The sequence below is a fragment of the Bombus flavifrons genome, chromosome 18 (genome assembly GCF_040668555.2).
Source record: "Bombus flavifrons isolate JBK064 chromosome 18, iyBomFlav1_principal, whole genome shotgun sequence".
NCBI lineage: Eukaryota > Metazoa > Arthropoda > Insecta > Hymenoptera > Apidae > Bombus > Bombus flavifrons.
The window spans coordinates 6,171,564-6,194,233 of NC_138459.1; the positions used below are offsets into that span (position 1 = coordinate 6,171,564).

The 22,670-nt window shown below is 29.5% G+C and overlaps 1 long non-coding RNA gene across 1 annotated transcript in view; it reads right to left on the reverse strand.

Annotated features, from left to right (window-relative positions):
* LOC138189142 (uncharacterized) overlaps positions 1 to 22,670 on the reverse strand; it is a 288,383-nt gene that overhangs the window by 120,511 nt on the left and 145,202 nt on the right. The window lies entirely within an intron of this gene.

A 22,670-nucleotide genomic window follows, 5' to 3' on the forward strand; every position in this document is an offset into this window, starting at 1 on the left:
GACATACTATATAACGTTATACGTTATAACGTAATGCTACATAACGTTATACGTTATAACGTAATACTAAATAACGTTATACGTTATAACGTAATACTACATAACGTTATTCGTTATTACGTAATACTATATGAGGTTATACGTTATTACGTAACACTATATAACGTTATACGTTATAATGTAATACTATATAACGTTATACGTTATAACGTAATACTACATAGCGTTATACGTTATAACGTAATACTACATAACGTTATACGTTATAACGTAATACTATATTGCGTTATACGTTATAACGTAATACTACATAACGTTATTCGTTATTACGTAATACTATATAACGTTATACGTTATAACGGATTACTATATAGCGTTATACGTTATAACGTAATACTATATAACGTTATACGTTATTACGTAATACTATATAACGTTATACGTTATAACGGATTACTATATAGCGTTATACGTTATAACGTAATACTATATAACGTTATACGTTATAACGTAATAGTATATAACGTTACATGTTATAACGACATACTATATAACGTTATACGTTATAACGAAATACTATATAGCGTTATACGTTATAACGTGATACTACATAACGTTATTCGTTATTACGTAATACTACATAACGTTATTCGTTATTACGTAATACTATATAACGTTATACGTTATAACGGATTACTATATAGCGTTATACGTTATAACGTAATACTATATAACGTTATACGTTATAACGTAATAGTATATAACGTTACATGTTATAACGACATACTATATAACGTTATACGTTATAACGAAATACTATATAGCGTTATACGTTATAACGTGATACTACATAACGTTATTCGTTATTACGTAATACTACATAACGTTATTCGTTATTACGTAATACTATATAACGTTATACGTTATAACGGATTACTATATAGCGTTATACGTTATAACGTAATACTATATAACGTTATACGTTATAACGTAATAGTATATAACGTTACATGTTATAACGACATACTATATAACGTTATACGTTATAACGAAATACTATATAGCGTTATACGTTATAACGTAATACTACATAGCGTTATACGTTATAACGTAATACTACATAACGTTATACGTTATAACGTAATACTATATTGCGTTATACGTTATAACGTAATACTACATAACGTTATTCGTTATTACGTAATACTATATAACGTTATACGTTATAACGGATTACTATATAGCGTTATACGTTATAACGTAATACTATATAACGTTATACGTTATTACGTAATACTATATAACGTTATACGTTATAACGGATTACTATATAGCGTTATACGTTATAACGTAATACTATATAACGTTATACGTTATAACGTAATAGTATATAACGTTACATGTTATAACGACATACTATATAACGTTATACGTTATAACGAAATACTATATAGCGTTATACGTTATAACGTGATACTACATAACGTTATTCGTTATTACGTAATACTACATAACGTTATTCGTTATTACGTAATACTATATAACGTTATACGTTATAACGGATTACTATATAGCGTTATACGTTATAACGTAATACTATATAACGTTATACGTTATAACGTAATAGTATATAACGTTACATGTTATAACGACATACTATATAACGTTATACGTTATAACGAAATACTATATAGCGTTATACGTTATAACGGATTACTATATAGCGTTATACGTTATAACGTAATACTACATAGCGTTATACGTTATAACGTAATACTATATAACGTTATACGTTATAACGTAATACTATATAACGTTACACGTTATAACGACATTCTATATAACGTTATACGTTATAACGGATTACTATATAGCGTTATACGTTATAACGTAATACTACATAACGTTATTCGTTATTACGTAATACTATATGAGGTTATACGTTATTACGTAACACTATGTAACGTTATACGTTATAACGACATACTATATAACGTTATACGTTATAACGTAATACTACATAACGTTATACGTTATAACGTAATACTATATAACGTTATACTTTATTACGTAATACTATATAGGGCTATACGTTATAACGTAATACTATATAACGTTATACGTTATAACGTAATACTACATAACGTTATACGTTATAACATAATACTATATAGCGTTATACGTTATAACGTAATACTATATAACGTTATACGTTATAACGTAATACTATATAACGTTATACGCTATAACGTAATACTACATAACGTTATACGTTATAGCGACATACTATATAACGTTATACGTTATAACGTTACACTATATAACGTTATACGTTATAACGACATACTATATAACGTTATACGTTATAACGTAATACTACATAACGTTATACGTTATAACGTAATACTATATAACGTTATACGTTATAACGTAATACTACATAACGTTATTCGTTATTACGTAATACTATATGAGGTTATACGTTATTACGTAACTCTATATAACGTTATACGTTATAATGTAATACTATATAACGTTATACGTTATAACGTAATACTACATAGCGTTATACGTTATAACGTAATACTATATAACGTTATACGTTATAACGTAATACTATATATCGTTACATGTTATAACGACATACTATATAACGTTATACTTTAGTACGTAATACTATATATCGTTATACGTTATAACGTAATACTATATAACGTTATACGTTATAACGTAATACTACATAACGTTATACGTTATAACGTAATACTACATAACGTTATACGTTATAACGTAGTACTACATAACGTTATACGTTATAACGTAGTACTACATAACGTTATTCGTTATTACGTAATGCTATATGAGGTCATACGTTATTACGTAACACTATATAACGTTATACGTTATAACGACATACTATATAACGTTATACTTTATTACGTAATACTATATAGCGTTATACGTTATAACGTAATACTATATAACGTTATACGTTATAACGTACTACTATATAACGTTACACGTTCTAACTTAATACTATATAACGTTATACGTTCTATCGAAACACTCTATAACGTTATACGTTATAACGTAATACTATATAACGTTATACGTTATAACGTAATACTACATAGCGTTATACGTTATAACGTAATACTATATAACGTTATACGTTATAACGTAATACTATATAACGTTACACGTTATAACGACATTCTATATAACGTTATACGTTATAACGGATTACTATATAGCGTTATACGTTATAACGTAATACTACATAACGTTATTCGTTATTACGTAATACTATATGAGGTTATATGTTATTACGTAACACTATGTAACGTTATACGTTATAACGACATACTATATAACGTTATACGTTATAACGTAATACTACATAACGTTATACGTTATAACGTAATACTATATAACGTTATACTTTATTACGTAATACTATATAGGGCTATACGTTATAACGTAATACTATATAACGTTATACGTTATAACGTAATACTACATAACGTTATACGTTATAACGTAATACTATATAGCGTTATACGTTATAACGTAATACTATATAACGTTATACGTTATAACGTAATACTATATAACGTTATACGCTATAACGTAATACTACATAACGTTATACGTTATAACGACATACTATATAACGTTATACGTTATAACGTAATACTATATAACGTTATACGTTCTAACGAAACACTCTATAACGTTATACGTTATAACGTAATGCTACATAACGTTATACGTTCTAACGAAACAGTCTATAACGTTATACGTTATAACGGATTACTATATAGCGTTATACGTTATAACGTAATACTACATAACGTTATTCGTTATTACGTAATACTATATGAGGTTATACGTTATTACGTAACACTATGTAACGTTATACGTTATAACGACATACTATATAACGTTATACGTTATAACGTAATACTACATAACGTTATACGTTATAACGTAATACTATATAACGTTATACTTTATTACGTAATACTATATAGGGCTATACGTTATAACGTAATACTATATAACGTTATACGTTATAACGTAATACCACATAACGTTATACGTTATAACGTAATACTATATAACGTTATACTTTATTACGTAATACTATATAGCGTTATACGTTATAACGTAATACTATATAACGTTATACGTTATAACGTAATACTATATAACGTTACACGTTCTAACTTAATACTATATAACGTTATACGTTCTAACGAAACACTCTATAACGTTATACGTTATAATGTAATACTATATAACGTTATACGTTATAACGTAATACTACATAACGTTATACGTTATAACGTAATACTATATAACGTTATACGTTATAACGACATACTATATAACGTTATACGTTATAACGTAATACTACATAACGTTATTCGTTATTACGTAATACTATATGAGGTTATACGTTCTAACATAATACTATATAACGTTATACGTTCTAACGAAACACTCTATAACGTTATACGATGTAACATAATACTATATAACGTTATACGTTATAACGTAATACTATATAACGTTACACGTTCTAACTTAATACTATATAACGTTATACGTTCTAACGAAACACTCTATAACGTTATACGTTATAATGTAATACTATATAACGTTATACGTTATAACGTAATACTACATAACGTTATACGTTATAACGTAATACTATATAACGTTATACGTTCTAACTTAACACTATATAACGTTATACGTTCTAACGAAACACTCTATAACGTTATACGTTGTAATGTAATACTATATAACGTTATACGTTATAACGTAATACTACATAACGTTATACGTTATAACGTAATACTATATAACGTTATACGTTATAACGTAATACTACATAACGTTATTCGTTATTACGTAATACTATATGAGGTTATACGTTATTACGTAACACTATATAACGTTATACGTTATAACGACATACTATATAACGTTATACGTTATTACGTAATACTACATAACGTTATACGTTATAACGTAATACTATATAACGTTATACGTTATAACGTAATACTATATAACGTTACACGTTCTAAATTAATAGTATATAACGTTATACGTTCTAACGAAACACTCTATAACGTAATACGTTATAACGTAATACTATATAACGTTATACGTTATAACGTAATACTACATAACGTTATTCGTTATTACGTAATACTATATGAGGTTATACGTTATTACGTAACACTATATAACGTTATACGTTATAACGACATACTATATAACGTTATACTTTATTACGTAATACTATATAGCGTTATACGTTATAACGTAATACTATATAACGTTATACGTTATAACGTAATACTATATAACGTTATACGTTCTAACTTAATACTATATAACGTTATACGTTCTAACGAAACACTCTATAACGTTATACGTTGTAATGTAATAGTATATAACGTTATACGTTATAACGTAATACTACATAACGTTATACGTTATAACGTAATACTATATAACGTTATACGTTATAATGTAATACTACATAACGTTATTCGTTATTACGTAATACTATATGAGGTTATACGTTATTACGTAACACTATATAACGTTATACGTTATAACAACATACTATATAACGTTATACGTTATAACAACATACTATATAACGTTATACGTTATAACGTAATGCTACATAACGTTATACGTTATAACGTAATACTAAATAACGTCATACGTTATAACGTAATACTACATAACGTTATTCGTTATTTCGTAATACTATATGAGGTCATACGTTATTACGTAGCACTATATAACGTTATACGTTATAACGACATACTATATAACGTTATACTTTATTACGTAATACTATATAGCGTTATACGTTATAACGTAATACTATATAACGTTATACGTTATAACGTACTACTATATAACGTTACACGTTCTAACTTAATACTATATAACGTTATACGTTCTAACGAAACACTCTATAACGTTATACGTTATAACGTAATACTATATAACGTTATACGTTATAACGTAATACTACATAGCGTTATACGTTATAACGTAATACTATATAACGTTATACGTTATAACGTAATACTATATAACGTTACACGTTATAACGACATTCTATATAACGTTATACGTTATAACGGATTACTATATAGCGTTATACGTTATAACGTAATACTACATAACGTTATTCGTTATTACGTAATACTATATGAGGTTATACGTTATTACGTAACACTATGTAACGTTATACGTTATAACGACATACTATATAACGTTATACGTTATAACGTAATACTACATAACGTTATACGTTATAACGTAATACTATATAACGTTATACTTTATTACGTAATACTATATAGGGCTATACGTTATAACGTAATACTATATAACGTTATACGTTATAACGACATACTATATAACGTTATACGTTATAATGTAATACTATATAACGTTATACGTTATAACGTAATACTACATAGCGTTATACGTTATAACGTAATACTATATAACGTTATACGTTATAACGTAATACTATATATCGTTACATGTTATAACGACATACTATATGACGTTATACTTTAGTACGTAATACTATATAGCGTTATACGTTACAACGTAATACTATATAACGTTATACGTTATAACGTAATACTACATAACGTTATACGTTATAACGTAATACTACATAACGTTATACGTTATAACGTAGTACTACATAACGTTATACGTTATAACGTAGTACTACATAACGTTATTCGTTATTACGTAATGCTATATGAGGTCATACGTTATTACGTAACACTATATAACGTTATACGTTATAACGACATACTATATAACGTTATACGTTATAACGACATACTATATAACGTTATACGTTATAACGTAACACTATATAACGTTATACGTTATAACGACATACTATATAACGTTATACGTTATAACGTAATACTACATAACGTTATACGTTATAACGTAATACTATATAACGTTATACTTTATTACGTAATACTATATAGGGCTATACGTTATAACGTAATACTATATAACGTTATACGTTATAACGACATACTATATAACGTTATACGTTATAATGTAATACTATATAACGTTATACGTTATAACGTAATACTACATAGCGTTATACGTTATAACGTAATACTATATAACGTTATACGTTATAACGTAATACTATATATCGTTACATGTTATAACGACATACTATATGACGTTATACTTTAGTACGTAATACTATATAGCGTTATACGTTATAACGACATACTATATAACGTTATACGTTATAACGACATACTATATAACGTTATACGTTCTAACGAAACACTCTATAACGTTATACGATGTAACATAATACTATATAACGTTATACGTTATAACGTAATACTATATAACGTTACACGTTCTAACTTAATACTATATAACGTTATACGTTCTAACGAAACACTCTATAACGTTATACGTTATAATGTAATACTATATAACGTTATACGTTATAACGTAATACTACATAACGTTATACGTTATAACGTAATACTATATAACGTTATACGTTCTAACTTAACACTATATAACGTTATACGTTCTAACGAAACACTCTATAACGTTATACGTTGTAATGTAATACTATATAACGTTATACGTTATAACGTAATACTACATAACGTTATACGTTATAACGTAATACTATATAACGTTATACGTTATAACGTAATACTACATAACGTTATTCGTTATTACGTAATACTATATGAGGTTATACGTTATTACGTAACACTATATAACGTTATACGTTATAACGACATACTATATAACGTTATACGTTATTACGTAATACTACATAACGTTATACGTTATAACGTAATACTATATAACGTTATACGTTATAACGTAATACTATATAACGTTACACGTTCTAAATTAATAGTATATAACGTTATACGTTCTAACGAAACACTCTATAACGTAATACGTTATAACGTAATACTATATAACGTTATACGTTATAACGTAATACTACATAACGTTATTCGTTATTACGTAATACTATATGAGGTTATACGTTATTACGTAACACTATATAACGTTATACGTTATAACGACATACTATATAACGTTATACTTTATTACGTAATACTATATAGCGTTATACGTTATAACGTAATACTATATAACGTTATACGTTATAACGTAATACTATATAACGTTATACGTTCTAACTTAATACTATATAACGTTATACGTTCTAACGAAACACTCTATAACGTTATACGTTGTAATGTAATAGTATATAACGTTATACGTTATAACGTAATACTACATAACGTTATACGTTATAACGTAATACTATATAACGTTATACGTTATAATGTAATACTACATAACGTTATTCGTTATTACGTAATACTATATGAGGTTATACGTTATTACGTAACACTATATAACGTTATACGTTATAACAACATACTATATAACGTTATACGTTATAACAACATACTATATAACGTTATACGTTATAACGTAATGCTACATAACGTTATACGTTATAACGTAATACTAAATAACGTCATACGTTATAACGTAATACTACATAACGTTATTCGTTATTTCGTAATACTATATGAGGTCATACGTTATTACGTAGCACTATATAACGTTATACGTTATAACGACATACTATATAACGTTATACTTTATTACGTAATACTATATAGCGTTATACGTTATAACGTAATACTATATAACGTTATACGTTATAACGTACTACTATATAACGTTACACGTTCTAACTTAATACTATATAACGTTATACGTTCTAACGAAACACTCTATAACGTTATACGTTATAACGTAATACTATATAACGTTATACGTTATAACGTAATACTACATAGCGTTATACGTTATAACGTAATACTATATAACGTTATACGTTATAACGTAATACTATATAACGTTACACGTTATAACGACATTCTATATAACGTTATACGTTATAACGGATTACTATATAGCGTTATACGTTATAACGTAATACTACATAACGTTATTCGTTATTACGTAATACTATATGAGGTTATACGTTATTACGTAACACTATGTAACGTTATACGTTATAACGACATACTATATAACGTTATACGTTATAACGTAATACTACATAACGTTATACGTTATAACGTAATACTATATAACGTTATACTTTATTACGTAATACTATATAGGGCTATACGTTATAACGTAATACTATATAACGTTATACGTTATAACGACATACTATATAACGTTATACGTTATAATGTAATACTATATAACGTTATACGTTATAACGTAATACTACATAGCGTTATACGTTATAACGTAATACTATATAACGTTATACGTTATAACGTAATACTATATATCGTTACATGTTATAACGACATACTATATGACGTTATACTTTAGTACGTAATACTATATAGCGTTATACGTTACAACGTAATACTATATAACGTTATACGTTATAACGTAATACTACATAACGTTATACGTTATAACGTAATACTACATAACGTTATACGTTATAACGTAGTACTACATAACGTTATACGTTATAACGTAGTACTACATAACGTTATTCGTTATTACGTAATGCTATATGAGGTCATACGTTATTACGTAACACTATATAACGTTATACGTTATAACGACATACTATATAACGTTATACGTTATAACGACATACTATATAACGTTATACGTTATAACGTAACACTATATAACGTTATACGTTATAACGACATACTATATAACGTTATACGTTATAACGTAATACTACATAACGTTATACGTTATAACGTAATACTATATAACGTTATACTTTATTACGTAATACTATATAGGGCTATACGTTATAACGTAATACTATATAACGTTATACGTTATAACGACATACTATATAACGTTATACGTTATAATGTAATACTATATAACGTTATACGTTATAACGTAATACTACATAGCGTTATACGTTATAACGTAATACTATATAACGTTATACGTTATAACGTAATACTATATATCGTTACATGTTATAACGACATACTATATGACGTTATACTTTAGTACGTAATACTATATAGCGTTATACGTTATAACGACATACTATATAACGTTATACGTTATAACGACATACTATATAACGTTATACGTTATAACGTAACACTATATAACGTTATACGTTATAACGACATACTATATAACGTTATACGTTATAACGTAATACTACATAACGTTATACGTTATAACGTAACACTATATAACGTTATACGTTATAACGACATACTATATAACGTTATACGTTATAACGACATACTATATAACGTTATACGTTATAACGTAACACTATATAACGTTATACGTTATAACGACATACTATATAACGTTATACGTTATAACGTAATACTACATAACGTTATACGTTATAACGTAATACTATATAACGTTATACTTTATTACGTAATGCTATATGAGGTCATACGTTATTACGTAACACTATATAACGTTATACGTTATAACGACATACTATATAACGTTATACGTTATAACGACATACTATATAACGTTATACGTTATAACGTAACACTATATAACGTTATACGTTATAACGACATACTATATAACGTTATACGTTATAACGTAATACTACATAACGTTATACGTTATAACGTAATACTACATAACGTTATACGTTATAACGTAGTACTACATAACGTTATACGTTATAACGTAGTACTACATAACGTTATTCGTTATTACGTAATGCTATATAACGTTATACGTTATAACGTAATACTACATAACGTTATACGTTATAACGTAATACTATATAACGTTATACTTTATTACGTAATACTATATAGGGCTATACGTTATAACGTAATACTATATAACGTTATACGTTATAACGTAATACTACATAACGTTATACGTTATAACGTAATACTGTATAACGTTATACGTTATAACGTAATACTACATAACGTTATACGTTATAACGTAATACTACATAACGTTATACGTTATAACGTAATACTATATAACGTTATACTTTATTACGTAATACTATATAGGGCTATACGTTATAACGTAATACTATATAACGTTATACGTTATAACGTAATACTACATAACGTTATACGTTATAACGTAATACTACATAACGTTATACGTTATAACGTAATACTACATAACGTTATACGTTATAACGTAGTACTACATAACGTTATACGTTATAACGTAGTACTACATAACGTTATTCGTTATTACGTAATGCTATATGAGGTCATACGTTATTACGTAACACTATATAACGTTATACGTTATAACGACATACTATATAACGTTATACTTTATTACGTAATACTATATAGCGTTATACGTTATAACGTAATACTATATAACGTTATACGTTATAACGTACTACTATATAACGTTACACGTTCTAACTTAATACTATATAACGTTATACGTTCTAACGAAACACTCTATAACGTTATACGTTATAACGTAATACTATATAACGTTATACGTTATAACGTAATACTACATAGCGTTATACGTTATAACGTAATACTATATAACGTTATACGTTATAACGTAATACTATATAACGTTACACGTTATAACGACATTCTATATAACGTTATACGTTATAACGGATTACTATATAGCGTTATACGTTATAACGTAATACTACATAACGTTATTCGTTATTACGTAATACTATATGAGGTTATACGTTATTACGTAACACTATGTAACGTTATACGTTATAACGACATACTATATAACGTTATACGTTATAACGTAATACTACATAACGTTATACGTTATAACGTAATACTATATAACGTTATACTTTATTACGTAATACTATATAGGGCTATACGTTATAACGTAATACTATATAACGTTATACGTTATAACGTAATACTACATAACGTTATACGTTATAACGTAATACTATATAGCGTTATACGTTATAACGTAATACTATATAACGTTATACGTTATAACGTAATACTATATAACGTTATACGCTATAACGTAATACTACATAACGTTATACGTTATAACGACATACTATATAACGTTATACGTTATAACGTAACACTATATAACGTTATACGTTATAACGACATACTATATAACGTTATACGTTATAACGTAATACTACATAACGTTATACGTTATAACGTAATACTATATAACGTTATACTTTATTACGTAATACTATATAGCGTTATACGTTATAACGTAATACTATATAACGTTATACTTTATTCCGCAATACTATATAGCGTTATACGTTATAACGTAATACTACATAACGTTATACGTTATAACGACATACTATATAACGTTATACGTTATAACGTAATACTACATAACGTTATTCGTTATTACGTAATACTATATGAGGTTATACGTTCTAACATAATACTATATAACGTTATACGTTCTAACGAAACACTCTATAACGTTATACGTTGTAACATAATACTATATAACGTTATACGTTATAACGTAATACTATATAACGTTACACGTTCTAACTTAATACTATATAACGTTATACGTTCTAACGAAACACTCTATAACGTTATACGTTATAATGTAATACTATATAACGTTATACGTTATAACGTAATACTACATAACGTTATACGTTATAACGTAATACTATATAACGTTATACGTTATAACGTAATACTACATAACGTTATTCGTTATTACGTAATACTATATAACGTTATACGTTATAACGGATTACTATATAGCGTTATACGTTATAACGTAATACTATATAACGTTATACGTTATAACGTAATAGTATATAACGTTACATGTTATAACGACATACTATATAACGTTATACGTTATAACGAAATACTATATAGCGTTATACGTTATAACGTGATACTACATAACGTTATTCGTTATTACGTAATACTATATGAGGTTATACGTTATTACGTAACACTATATAACGTTATACGTTATAACGACATACTATATAACGTTATACGTTATAACGTAATACTAAATAACGTTATACGTTATAACGTAATACTACATAACGTTATTCGTTATTACGTAATACTATATGAGGTTATACGTTATTACGTAACACTATATAACGTTATACGTTATAATGTAATACTATATAACGTTATACGTTATAACGTAATACTACATAGCGTTATACGTTATAACGACATACTATATAACGTTATACTTTATTACGTAATACTATATAGGGCTATACGTTATAACGTAATACTATATAACGTTACACGTTATAACGTAATACTACATAACGTTATACGTTATAACGTAATACTACATAACGTTATACGTTATAACGTAATACTACATAACGTTATACGTTATAACGTAGTACTACATAACGTTATACGTTATAACGTAGTACTACATAACGTTATTCGTTATTACGTAATGCTATATGAGGTCATACGTTATTACGTAACACTATATAACGTTATACGTTATAACGACATACTATATAACGTTATACTTTATTACGTAATACTATATAGCGTTATACGTTATAACGTAATACTATATAACGTTATACGTTATAACGTACTACTATATAACGTTACACGTTCTATCTTAATACTATATAACGTTATACGTTCTAACGAAACACTCTATAACGTTATACGTTATAACGTAATACTATATAACGTTATACGTTATAACGTAATACTACATAGCGTTATACGTTATAACGTAATACTATATAACGTTATACGTTATAACGTAATACTATATAACGTTACACGTTATACCGACATTCTATATAACGTTATACGTTATAACGGATTACTATATAGCGTTATACGTTATAACGTAATACTACATAACGTTATTCGTTATTACGTAATACTATATGAGGTTATACGTTATTACGTAACACTATGTAACGTTATACGTTATAATGACATACTATATAACGTTATACGTTATAACGTAATACTACATAACGTTATACGTTATAACGTAATACTATATAACGTTATACTTTATTACGTAATACTATATAGGGCTATACGTTATAACGTAATACTATATAACGTTATACGTTATAACGTAATACTACATAACGTTATACGTTATAACGTAATACTATATAACGTTATACGTTATAACGTAATACTACATAACGTTATACGTTATAACGTAATACTACATAACGTTATACGTTATAACGACATACTATATAACGTTATACGTTATAACGTAACACTATATAACGTTATACGTTATAACAACATACTATATAACGTTATACGTTATAACGTAATACTACATAACGTTATACGTTATAACGTAATACTATATAACGTTATACTTTATTACGTAATACTATATAGCGTTATACGTTATAACGTAATACTATATAACGTTATACTTTATTCCGCAATACTATATAGCGTTATACGTTATAACGTAATACTACATAACGTTATACGTTATAACGACATACTATATAACGTTATACGTTATAACGTAATACTACATAACGTTATTCGTTATTACGTAATACTATATGAGGTTATACGTTCTAACATAATACTATATAACGTTATACGTTCTAACGAAACACTCTATAACGTTATACGTTGTAACATAATACTATATAACGTTATACGTTATAACGTAATACTACATAACGTTATACGTTATAACGTAATACTATATAACGTTACACGTTATAACGTAATACTATATAACGTTACATGTTCTAACTTAATACTATATAACGTTATACGTTCTAACGAAACACTCTATAACGTTATACGTTATAACGTAATACTATATAACGTTATACGTTATAACTACATACTATATAACGTTATACCATATTACGTAATACTATATAGCGTAATACGTTATAACGAAATACTGTATAGCGTTATACGTTATAACGTAATACTATATAACGTTACACGTTCTAACTTAATACTATATAACGTTATACGTTCTAAAGAAACACTCTATAACGTTATTCGTTATTACGTAATGCTATATGAGGTCATACGTTATTACGTAACACTATATAACGTTATACGTTATAACGACATACTATATAACGTTATACTTTATTACGTAATACTACATAACGTTATACGTTGTAACGTAATACTATATATCGTTATACGTTATAACGTCATACGTTCTAACGTAACACCTTATAGCGTTATACGTTATAGCATAATACTATAATAACGTAGCCAAGCAAGTCGATTACGACTTAGGCTTTGTAGGAAAGCACATCCTGTTATCCCGTTGACTGCGGATTCGTTATCGAACCTAGGACCATTGTCATTAGTGTCTAATCACAGCGGTTACCTGTCAGTTCTGTTATATCCACACTTGTATTAATAATCATATTTGTACTAGTAAATATCTTCTCTATTGCATAACAGCAATGTCTAATCCACGTGAAGATTCGTTACATGCCCCTAACCCTAATCATGAAATTGTATTGGTCTGTACATAAAAATTAATTCAACGATTCCGCATGACGGGATTAAGTAAATTTGTTTTGTATTCAAGATTGTAAAACACATATAAAATATATTCATAGCAACGTAATGTAGGTCTAGTTTCGCATATTTCTGCATATTTTTGCATGCGTCTAGAGGTTTTGCATATTTTATTATATTTAATTATAAATTAATATTTCAAAACATAAGGAACATTAATAATAAGTATGTTATCGTGCGCCTATATGTTTCATAACAAAATAACTCTGATTCTTAGATACTTGTTGACACGTTTTCAAACTCTCCTGCTAGTTATATTTTTCTCGCCTTTAGACATCTTTTTACACTTGTATTAGTTACCACATATACTACTGCGAATAATTATAAACTCAACCCTATTTTCATATTTTTTATGATACTAGAACAAGAATTGAAAGAATCGTTTGCATAATTTCATATTATAATATAAAACAAAACTGAAGATAGAAGAAACAAAAATTGTTTCCTTTCGAACTCTGGAAAAAATTAAATTTTCTCTTAAAATTGCGTTTTTGGCTGTGAAACAATATAAATTCAATGTTAATTTTGTTATCTTTCTATTTAATATTTAGTGGATTTTTCCTTTGCTTTTTTTTTATTGCTTCTATCAATCTGTGAGGTACACTATTCACTGATTTATTTAAAAAAACAAGAGAGATATTATCCAAAGAAGTTATTGCTTTTCTTTAGAATTTAATGTATATATTAATTTATAAGTTAATATATGTATTAAAGAATGACATTGTCGTACTCAAATGGAGAGATTCGTGAGATTTATCAACAAAGCACACTCCCATTATGGTACCAAGTACAAGAAATATTCGTAACATTCATGCTGCTTTTACAATCCAACAGTCATTTAGAAAATTGAAACTACTAACTGTTCTTGGATACAATAAAGTGTAGTACAGATTGTTCGGATCAAATGGTTTCTTGTGCCACTACAATTAGAAAAGGATTCAAACGGTACAGGAAACTTGGCATTCAGTTTCTTCTGGAAATTACAGAAAAACGATTTAATAGTTTTGAAGATTACAACAAAGAAGAATACAAATAGAAAATTTAGAGAGTTATTAGTTATGAAATTATTAGAGCTGACTGATAATGTAATGAAATATTCTGTTTAACGTAGATATCATAATATTGTCACCCGAAAAAGTGCTTCTGGACTGTTAGATAGAGGAACGCGTGGATAAATTTCTAATAGAAATATATATTAAAGCAAGCACAAGTACAGGTGTAGTATATGCTGATCCAGATGATAAATTTAGCAGTGTTACATTACAATAGAACATGATAGGGAGCACGCTGATTCATTGACAGCAAAGGACATTAGCAAAAAATTAATCTTGGTGTGTAACTCTAGCTGCAAGTTACAAGAACCAGCAATAAAAATCTACTTATAGCTCTTTTGTTTCTAGACCTTCTGATCCAAAAACAACATTCATATTCAAGGACACAATAATACGGACCTCTCCTTTTCTTTAACATTTTTTCTTCACTAAGTTCTATTTTCTTCGTAACAACGGTGCCCAGGTCACGGGTATACAGAAGAGAAAGATGTAGAGATTTTCTATAAGTAAATACTTCAACATGGACAAAGCATTACATTGTAAATAATTTTTTTAATAAACCATGTTTCTATATTACTTTTATGGCAGTTTAATAGTCTCATTATTGTTGAGAATTGTGGATTTTAGTCGCGGAAATAAACGTATAGCAATACTCACATTACCCGTAGAACTTTAGTTAACTAAATTCTAAGATTTATAGCGGCTCCTCAGGCTAGCCGGACATGTGAACTGTGAAGACGTATCGACGTCTGGTAATCATCTTGCCCGAAGAATAAGGTCTGTGTGTGGCGAGCCACGGGACAGAAACCGTTGAAATGTTTACTGTCGAATGCCGCTACAACTGTTTCTTTTTAAGGAGAGCTATATAATTACTTTATACCTCTGTTAGGTATACGTCCTTCCCGTGATCGTACCTACGTTGAGCGACCCGTTATGTCACTTCGAGCCCAAGCCCACTGCCATAAACCTCGGGCACCCATACTCGGATTAGAACATAATCAACTGTTCCTCGGTTTTATTATTTAAGTGTAGCTATAATAAAAAGTCTGAACCAAAATATTGGGGACCTTCCCAAACGTTCCAAAAGAAAGGCCCCGATGTCCTTTCATCTCCGATATATATTTTACGAAATAGCCCTAGTTAGATTATTGAGATTCGTGCAATCAAAATGATATTAAAATATGGCTACATTTCACCAACAGTCTTTAACTAAATTAAAGAAATGCGTAATACGTGACTGAGACCCTATCTTATATAGTATCTTATTGCAATTTAGCTATTCTATCTCATTCGCACTTACCTTTGATACGCGCATGGTTGTGTACCTTAGAGCACGACAGAGTGAATAGGATTCGGGTAATTTGCTTCTATCCTTAAACAGTCACCTCCTCGGATATATGGCCACGCGCAGATCCGATTGTTGGCTATATATGCAGGCATTACGCGGGGAAAAGTAATTCTTAGAGGAATCAAAATTTCAGGGTTTAACAAGTTCCTAAGTAGCTGTACGTATAAGAAATGCGTAAACAATATATAGCAGTAACTCCCTTGCCTCTGAGGCGTCCTGTTGGTCTTCTTTCCAGTAAGGCATAGTACTTGGTAACGCTGGTAAATGTACAGATAGTACTCGATCTCTGCGATTTCAGTGATTTTTAAATATGTTGCGAGGGGAGAGAAAGCACGATTCTGAACAACTTTTTCCTTTTCCTAAATACATATAGCCGACTAAACGGTATCGCCAAGTTACCGCGATATTCGCAAGAAACTGTCGACAGCACACAGTCAATTCTGCCTATAGTTGCACGGCATCTATGACGTCGTATGCATCAGTATTGGTTGTCGATCACTTACCTTTCGTTTATAAACGACAAGCGTGTGATTTGATAGCCCCGTGCACGATCATAACTTGTAACACCTAATGAAAAATGAATGTTATCGACATGTTAGGTTTACGTTCGGGTTAGGTTTTTCAATCAGGTGGCCGCAGCGAGCAAGGCAACGTGTGCTCGCTAAGAGCGACGTTTTTCTAATTCCGCAACTTACATGCCAAACGGAAAATACGGCACACGAATTTCATTCGTGTTTAAGCAATCGCGCGCTCCAGTGAAGTGATTCAAAGAAGTGTTACGAATAGTGATTGTGAGGGGAAGTCAAACAACGCAGCAGCAGATACCAAGAATCAAGATTGCAACCAAAGGAGAAAAGTATTATATAAACGGGTCGGTAGATTTACCAGGCTTAAAGCAACAGCAGCAAAATAACAACAATCAAAACGATATGGCTACAGAAAAAATAGAAGAGCAGCGGAGACAGGAGTGCAGCCACGATAACGAAAGATGTTACCAAGACGAAAACTGGAAGCTAGCAAAGACTAGCAAGAAACGTAAAATAATTGCAGGCACAAGTGCCGCAGGAAATCTAGATACAGAAAAGCAGCGATGGCTGCAAGAATTGCCATTAAGAAACTCCTTCAGCTCGCTAACGGAAGAAATAGACGATGACCCAACAAGCAAAACCACAACTCAATCAACACACATTACAAAACCACCACCAATATTTGTCGAGGTCCAGATAATAGACCCGCTTATTGATCGATTAAACAATATAGCTGGGAAGGATAATTACACAATAAAACAAACAAAATTAGAACAAGTAAAATTCAAACAAACGCCCCAGAAAATGATAGGAAAGTGATAAAAGAATTAAAGGAAAAAAATGCTATATACCACATGTACCAGCTCAAAACGGAAAGGAGCTACAAAATAGTTATAAGAGGATTACATCAAAAAATTAACACAAAAAAATTAAGCGACGAATTAGCAAAAATTGGCCATCAAACAAGAGCAATAAGCAATATGACAAAATACGATACGAAGCAACCATTACCATTATTCTTAATAGAACTTGAACCCAGAACCAACAACAAGGAAATTTATGAAATCAAAAGAATTCTAAACACAATAGTAACAGTGGAACCACCACGCTACAAAAAAGATATACTACAATGCATGCGGTGCCAACAATACGGTCACACAAAAAATTATTGTAACAGAAGCCCGGCATGTGTTAAGTGTGCAAAAAATCACTTAACAATACACTGCCCATACACAGGAAAAATTGAGGAAATTAGATGTTACAATTGTAACGGAAATCACCCAGCCAGCTATAAAGGATGTGAAATCAAGGTACAATTACAACGTAAACTGTTTCCACTACTTCGTAATAGATCAATCGATAACTACCAACCACAACAAAGTATAACGGATAACGAAACAACATTGAAAGCACAATATGAACCAAAAGCTATAAACAGAAACATAGATCCCCAAGGTAACCGAAGCTATGCGCAAGTAACCCAAAACATTAGACAAGCAACGCTCACAAACAATCAGAGTCAAAGCAACAAAATCGAAGACGATACAGAAATCAAAGAAATGCTCAAACAATCCATTAAAGGTACGGAGATATGAGGAAAAATGGTAAGATAAACACAATACTATGGTAACAAGAACAACAAACAACAGTCATGTTACAACTACTCACAAACTTGCTAAGTAAAAAATAGAGATGGACATGTTAAAAATAGCAGCCTGGAACTCCAATGGCTTGCAACAGCGAGCCCACGAAACTAAAACATTTTTGTATAAAAACAATATTGATATACTACTTGTCTCAGAAACACATTTCACTCTAAAAAGTTACATGAAAATACCATACTACACCATCTACGACACCAAACACCCCTCAGGTAAAGCACATGGAGGAACTGCAGTAATAATAAAAAATGACATCAAGCATCACCTACATAGTCAAACAAATCAAGAACACTTACAAGCAACCACTGTCACAGTACAAACCAATGACAATTACTTCCAGATATCAGCAGTATACGTACCTCCGAGACACAAAATGACACTTAAAAAAATGGGAAGAGTACTTCCAATCCTTAGGCGACAAATATATAGCAGCAGGAGACTTTAATGCAAAGCACACGTTATGGGGTTCGAGAATTAACACGCCGAGAGGTAGAACATTAGAAGAATACATTAGAAGCAGCAACCTCAACGTACTATCTACAGGAAAACCAACTTACTGGCCAACAGACCTCGATAAAACACCTGACCTGTTGGATTTTGCAGTAACGAAAGGACTAAACGTAAGCAAATTAAAAATAACAACCAGCCTTGAGCTTAACTCCGACCATACACCAATTATATTAGAATATACAAGCAAACCATTACTTTATAACGAGTCAGAGTCGCTTTGCAATAAAAACTGGCAGAAATCTAAATTAAGCATAATGAATAAACTAAATATATACAAAACAATAATCAAACCAATCTGGACATATGGAGTCCCACTATGGGAGACGGCAGCAGTGAGTCACATAAATTAAATAGAAACAGAGCAAGCGAAAGTTTTAAGGACAATAGTTAACGCTCCATGGTTCGTCAGAAATGAAGACTTACTAAAAGATTTAAAAATTCCAACAGTCAAAGAAAAAATCGCTAGATATGCAAAAAGGTATAAAGAAAGACTTGTAACACACCCAAACCAGATGATTGCTGAAACGAATAAAACCATAATAGAAAGAAGACTGAAGAAGAAGCATCCCGCAGACCCCACGATAGAAATAAAAATAAACAACTTGGAAGATGGAACCCCGCTGGGGGTAACCATCCACATGTTATATTATTATACCACTAAGCTATAATATTTTACCAAATGTATTTACTGGACAAATTGTAAAATTTAAATTAAATAAATAAAAAAGAAAAAAACGAATTTCATTCGGGGCCGAGGTGAAAATAGCGTGACTGAAGGACGACAAGATACCAGAGGCACGTTAGAGCACGCCGTTGATATTATACCCGCGTCGTATGTCACGTTATCAGGGAACGTGCATGGAATGGACCGGCACCCATACTCCGGATCTCCTCCGTTGAAATTCAATTCTCGTTAACTTACCGTGCCGCAATTGAAACGCAATACAACCGTCGACCCGATAAATATGGCTAGCCTCTCTCCCGCCCTAATTTTGATCGGACACCTCTAGATTTTAACAAAATTTCCTTTACCATAGGATATGTATTGGGCAGAGGTCCATTTTTCTTTAGAGTGCTTTCTACTTTGCCATTAAAATCTATAACGTAGTAAAAAGTTCTCTCTACTTTTCGTTCTTGTTTCACTTTAGGTGATCTTCGGCAACATTGAACAACTTTGCATACGTTACCACACCGATGAAACTTTACTCGAGATTGTAACTGGTGGAGTTCTCTTTGGAACTCCTCTAATTCGACGTACTTTTCGTTTCTTCTTTTCCACTCGAACGATCCATCTTAACATACTTGAAATTAAATTCGACAGGAGCTTCGGTTTAAATTTCAAAATTCAGGTTATTGGCAGAATTTGTAGAATTGTATTTCTTCTGACACAAAGACGCTTCATGATTCCATAGAGAGGATTTGTTTTAGCGCAGTCACTGCTGATTGATCATCGCGGTGAAGACAGGATGGAACAGCATAATCCGACAAATACGTCGTTATTTTCTAGTTAATGGTTCAACAAAAACGTAGCTTCAATCTTCTAATTAACGTTGCTTGTACGAAACGTCTCGAATCAAAGTGCTGTATAAAATGGTTCCAGTTCACTCTATTTCGAGCCCCGAGTATACAAAGACAATTTGAACTTCATGTCGCGTATTTTAATTAACGCGAGTCATACGCAACGTTTCGAATGCGAGAGCGTTGGTTCGTACAGCAACAAAGGTTGTACGAATGTCGTAGTTTACACGGGGAAAGAATTTACATTATTTTCTGGAAAATGTAATTTATTAAAGAATACCTACACTTTTAAAAACAGTACATATCGTACTACTAAAATCTACAAATTTCCCGAGCAATCTATTAAGTTTTCCAGCTTTCTAATTTTTACAAAA